This window comes from Prenolepis imparis, unplaced genomic scaffold, assembly GCF_030444845.1.
Source record: "Prenolepis imparis isolate NDT839.2.m4 unplaced genomic scaffold, iyPreImpa1.0 SCAF_29, whole genome shotgun sequence".
NCBI lineage: Eukaryota > Metazoa > Arthropoda > Insecta > Hymenoptera > Formicidae > Prenolepis > Prenolepis imparis.
The window spans coordinates 318,581-325,453 of NW_028141187.1; positions in this window are offsets into that span (position 1 = coordinate 318,581).

A 6,873-nucleotide genomic window follows, 5' to 3' on the forward strand; every position below is an offset into this window, starting at 1 on the left:
AGTCGTCTGACGAAGATCACGCGCTGTCGGATGACAGTAATTATATTAGTAATTGCAGTGAGGACCTTACGGATATTGACGACAAGGTAGTGGACAATTCACAAATCCTTGCGCTAAACGGACGTACAAAAGTTTGTACAATATACTTTTATTATTCGACGGGTACTGATCAAGCTCTATGTACTACATGTATGATCTCTATTCAAGACTTCGGACACATGTATGCTGTTCGGAAGCATGTGATTCAATTACACGACGCAGTGGAGAGTCGATCGTGCTGCAATTGTAGAAATCCATTGTATAATAATAATTCCATGCAATATGTGCCCTATTTGCACACAATAAACTTTGGGAGATTGTGCTGGGACACTTAAAGTGAGAATTCTGAAAGTGAAGATGGCGTCTCAGGAAAGATTGAAGAACATTCCAGTGACTTCGATTGTGCATTATTTAAGAAATCGCGAACTTGATGTGCAAAAACCTCAAGCAAGAGATGTGTTGTAAGTATTTCTTTTTAATTTAAAAATTGTTAAAATAATTAATAAAAATTTTTTTTTTCTGTCACAGAAGGGACCCCTCGCAGTAGTCCCACGGCCGTCGTCTTGCCACCCCCACCATCGTCAGCACAGCCGCCCGACCACCTCACCACCGTTGCCGCCACCACTGCCCAGCCGCTGCTCCTCCGCTTGCCGCCGACGCATTAAAAATTTTTATATATTATAATATTTATATTCTTATCTTTATATTCTTATATTTATATTCTTATCTTTATATTCTTAGTGTTTATATTCTTATCTTTATATTCTTAGTGTTTATATTCTTATCTTTATATTCATATTATATTATTATATTATTATATTTTAAATTTTAAATTCACATTCATACACACACACACACACACACACACAAAATTATAAATATTCCGCATACTCATTTTAAGAATAAAAATTATTTTAAATATTAAAAAATATATAGTTTATTTTAGAATAATTCCTCTTTCCATCTATATTAAGAATATTATTATTATAAAAGAATTATTATATATTAATATTATTATAAAATAATTATATATTAAAATATTATTAAAAATTCTCTCTCGCGTGCGCCTCACGCTATCTCTCTCCTCGCTGCGTCTCACGCTATCTCTCTCTCTCTCCTCGCTGCGCCTCGCGTCATCTCTCTCTCCTCGCTGCGCCTCACGTCATCTCTCTCTCTCCTCGCTACGCATCGCATCATCTCTCTCATGGTCCCTAGCCTCTCGGTCCTTAGCCTCTCAGTCCCTAGCCTCTCGGTCTCTAGCCTGGCGTTCCCCCTTCCCCGCATGACGTCATCCGCCCCGCAAGGACCATGCAACGAGCTATGTATGAGAGCTGGGACTGCTTACGGGTGGGAGAAAGATGGAGAATGGAAATGCATGCAAAGAAATTACATCATAATTTAGACTTAAAAACTCTTTATTCTTTTAAATATTTTTTTTTTTTTTTTTCTTACATATTATGGATTAAAAACTAAAGCTGTCAGCTCGCAATCGATGAGCTGATGTTTGTTGAAGGCGTCGCTAGCGCGTATTACATTTGATACTTCTTTAGGATTCGTTACATTGGACGCGATATTTGAAAATTGCGTAAACTTGATATCGACTGTATTGGTAATTTTAACCAATCGGTCAAAAGTTACATCAATGCATGGATCGAGATCGAACATACGGTGTAACGTCGATTCGATCATCATCATGCATACATTTGAAGATTCAAGACTTATTAACTTGGCGTCGTTAATCGTACGAACTCGCACTGTTAACGGTCCAACGCTTATAAAACTGTAGGCATCTTTAAAATCGTTTCGAAGCAGATTCTGAATATTGTGACGTTGCTCGTAGAGTCCTTTCCACGCTTCGAGAGATAGTATCAGTTCCTTTCCTCGATGATCTCCTATGGCGATTTCCACGTAACTCGGTGGATCCACTTTGATACCAATTTCGAGGAATTTAAATTCCGTAGCCGTCAATGCGTATCGACTGCCTAGTATACGAACCGCACGACGCTCCAACGAAATGCTGTAAAAATGAAATTAGTTTGAAAAATAATACAATTTGTAAAAATATAAAGACAAAAATAGAAAAATAGAAAAAGTTAAACTTACTCGTCACATTTATTCTCAAACGATGGAGTGTCATCACGACTCGGGACGTAATTATTCACACGTCTGCCGGAGCCACTGCTTCTTTTAGCGTAGTACATATTTCCAGATTTTAAAAGTGAACCACCAGTATGAACGGTTAACGCTACACTGATCGTATAAAATTAAAAATATACGTGACGCTTATTTTAAAAAGTAGTGGGGTAAATATGGTGGGAGATTCTAGAATACTATTAGCGCTATGAAATTTAGGAGAAGGGGAAACGGCGCTCGGATAAAAAGAATTCTTAGAAACGATTCGTGAGGAAAGGATTGGGGAAGGGGAATAAGGGATAAAACACATTAATGTTTAAATATTTTATTTTTCCAAATCTTGCAATTCTTTCTGGCGTTGCGACCACCAGTTAAATATTTTGAATACATTTTGTAATGCGCAATTCTTAACATGTTTTCCACATCGCATAGTGTTTTTAACATCTAGATTATTTAGAGACTCGATATCATCGTAATCAGCATCCAAGGTCTCAATAATGAAACCGTTTCCCGCATCATCCAATATATCGGCTAACCATTCTCGCTTCTCAAGTCCTTTTACATATACGAGAATGGATTCTTCTTCTTCTTCATGTGGTCCACCAACGATAGCTGTTGTAATCAAACGCTGAGCCATGCTGTATGGAACGTTTCCATCTTCCCATTGCAATCCATGATGATTTCGAGTCAACCATGAGGCTTGGTGTCTCTCCGATTTTATGAGTACACTCCATGGTACAGGACATGCGAAAAAATAATGTGACAAAATAAATCCTCTTCTCAGGATTGCCGCTTCCTTTACAATGAATTGTTTATTGAGGATAAACCCCTGTAGATCCATAAACGTTGGTACGGACATGACGAGATCTCTCTCTCTTCGATGTATCAGTTAAAAAAGAAGAATGACAACCATCTCATAACACTTTGATTTATATTCTGCTATGCTTCCCCCTCTCTCTAAATTGTTGATGCGTTTAAGTGATTTTGCGCACAACATTGGTCAACGGGTTGTACTGGATCACGCGATCGTGTATGATGAGACAGTACGCAGTGGTATTCATCGGCACATTCTCCTTACACTCGAATTCCAATCTCACATCCACGGTTGCGCTCTTGACCGATTCGTTTTGTCGAGAACAATCGATGATCACGAACGGACCATTACGTAGAAACATTGAGACGGTGAGACTCGGCTCGAGATACTCGTATCCATAATAGTTCTTGCAGAAACGCGCATACGTATCGTACAGAATCGACCATCTGTTTTTATCGAAATCCAGATTCATATCGTCGTACGGATAACATTCCGAGTTCAGATAGAGTTTCACATTGGTCATCTTGCAATCGTCGAATCGACTCATATCTTCAGACATGATGTTTTTCCGACCTGTCTGCAGAGCGAAGATAACATATCGTGGCTTCTCCAGCTGAGTCGCTGTCTTAATGGCCCATGAATGCTTGGTTGTACGCTGCAATAGCGGATACTCATACAGATCCCACGAGCGAAAACCCATGCTGAGGTAATGTCCGCTTTCCAGAGCGCGCAGCATCGACAGCTTCTTAATCTCGCTCAATAACACATGTGGCATTCGCCATTGTATCTTGAATATGTTGATCACAGGCTCCAGCGTCGAATCTCCAACCAGACAATTGTTGTCGTTGCGCGATCGTATTAAGATTAACTCATGACGAGCGTTCATCACCACTCGTCTGTAATCCTCGCAAAATCCCAATAACATGTAGAGCGGTACGCAAAAATTGAAGTTTCCATTTGCAGTAGTCGGATCAGTCCAGCCGGCGTTTCTCATAATCACGCTTCTATCAGATGATATCGTTACATAGTTTTTGAGCAAACTTGTTATTCCCACGTTTCTGTTGCGATCAATCTCCACGCCATCGAGTTCGTATCGAATCTCATCGAACATGAATGCGACACAATTATTTCCCAGTATCACAGCAGATCCTTCGGCTGGTTTATTTATCTTTAGTTCTCCCTCGATGTATAGGAAGCTTTCATACGGCAACGTATACAGATCCTGTTGTTGTATGGGTATTCTTATCTCATCACTGTGTCCGAATGTTGTGTTAGCGAACGGGTTGTACGTGTGAGTCTCGATCTTGACGATGCGATCGTCGAAGATTGGCTCGTCTCCAATGTTGAGGATGTCGGTCATTGTTCAGATGTTTCGCACCGCGAATCCCAAAGATTGTAAAAACGCAACGTTTGATGCGTTCAGTTTCTTTTTCTTAGTGCAACCGGATGATTGGATATTAGTGAATGTCGACGTTGTTGTTCTTGTCGCTGGCTCCGTAAAGATTGTGTTATTTCTCGTGTCTTTCGATCCGTTCAACACGAGCATCTCATACACCACACACGTACGTTATCGCTGTCGTCGTCGTACGTGCAATCTAATGGTGATCTCTTCTCCTCGAAAATCGAGCAATCGTCTGTCCTGGTCGACAACGCGTAACGTTAAATCCGTAATGCTCCGCACGATGATCGGCAGGTAAATGATGTGAGCCGGTGTTTCCGATATCTTATATCCAGGTGGTACCCTCGGTGAAAATTCATGTATCGTATGAACGAGTTTGCCGTTGCTGTACGCGCCCGCGGTCACATTACATTCTACGCGGATAATGTTCACGTTGATAATATTAATCGGCATGTCCGACTTGTACCATTTTCGCGGCTGCAGTATACGGTTCGAGAATCCTAGCAGCGATCCAATGTTGTTAGGCTTGCTAAAATTCATTCTGTAGGCGCATTTGATCTCACTCCTCATCGTATTATAATTAGCGCGGAGCACTATCGGATATTCTCCATCTTCAAAGTCACCGTCCTCATTCGTCCGAATATGCATGGTGTCAGCGTGTTTTTTATCATCGTCACGAACAGCGTGTCGCGGACGTTTTCGTGAAATTGCATGTTTCAAAAACTCATGTATCGCTTGCAGCTCGTACGATCCCTCGGGAATCGTAATTTCCGCGTCATCTTTGCCAAAGTAAAATTTATTATTCGAGGAATTCACGTTCGATATCGTATGATAAGTCTCAAAATCCGCTAGACCTAGCTCGTATTCATCGTCGCTCAAATCTACGGTGGGAAAGTAGTTTACCGCGAGAACACTACTCTTCCCAGTCAGTGTGAATGTCATAGACATGTTGACAAAACTGTTAAACGAATACTGAGTTAAATAGCGTAATGTCAGTCTTTAAATTCATGTGCATCGACCGCTCGGAGAAACTGTAAACACAATTGTCCACAGATGCTTTGATTGTAAGTTTGAACAGGTGTGTAATTGTATTGTATCTTTGTCACATTTAAATATCGCACCAATTCATTCGGCGGTCGAAGATTGCCGAAACTGTCAAAATATATAGCGCGATCCCCCCTCTTTGTATACGCTACCCAATGAGTACCCGATCCTTTAGCGTTATCCAAATTTACGATGCCGCTCTCGTTTCGATATATACCACCGATTGGTAATGAATCACGCATGAAAACACCTCTAAAATACGGAATGTGCATACGTTTTGCCAGTTGTAGCAATTGTATGTTGGTAGTTACGCCCTGAGGCATTTTTAGCGTCTCTTTGACGTTTTTTTTTTCCTCTTTTTTCTCGTTGAAACTCCTCGTCCGTGTTTGTATGGAGCGAGATACAATCCGCGACCTTCCATGGCGCGATTGTGACGTAGCATCTCTTGCAACTGACGTTGTGCAGCTTTTCCGTCGTTCACCATCTTCGCTACACCAGCCGCTCCACCGACCAGAGATCCGAGCGCACCCAACATTGGTAGAATTGGTAATACACCCCCACGTTTCGCTACCGGAAGTATTCGTTTCTTCGCTATCTTTTTCTTCGTCTTCATCTTTGTCGTCTTCAGGCCCATACCGAACTTCGTCTTGGCTTTCATCGCTGCCCAGACAACTGTGGCGGCGGCTCTCTCACCGAGAGTCGAATCTCTCGCAACGATGCGAGTTTGCGCTTCTTTGGCGAGTATCCTATCTGCCGCGTGTCTCTCGATGAGATCGTTGCTTCGAGAGTACGCTATATCGTGTTCACGGCACGCCGCGTCCAATGGGTTGATACCTCGATCGCCTCTGGCTAATCGCTTTTGTAGTCGCGTGCCCGGACCGCAAAACTGATAGCCGGGGATATGGAATTCGATCGGAAGTGCGTTTATCACCTGATTTAATAGGCCTCTACCTATTTTCGTTGACATTCGCTGCAATCTTTTATCATCGGTGCTGGACCGTCAATGTGCGTTCGCTGCCACGGTCGATTGTAATGTTCGAAACAGCGGCGATAAGTTTGAACCTCCAAATCCGCCTTTATATGTTCCGGAAGCTTGTCCCACACGCAGTGAACGTAATTGCCGCACATTCGCAATAAAACTGTTTTCGACACAAATTGTAGCTGTTCGGCGCTCAAATTACAAATATCGTAAGGGCTTGATAGCAAGACAAACATTTTTTCGTTACTGAGCAATTCGCAGTTCCGCACAGCTATAAATAGGCAGACGTTCGATCCAGTCAGGAGTGTGAACATGAATTTCGTGCGACAACCTTTCGCGATACGCGTGACGAATTACGACGCCAGATTACGATCGATGGGGGACAACGCGGAGATGCGTAGACACGGTACGATACTGCCGACTACTATACGCGCGATCGTTTGCGGCCCCTCGAATTGCGGTAAA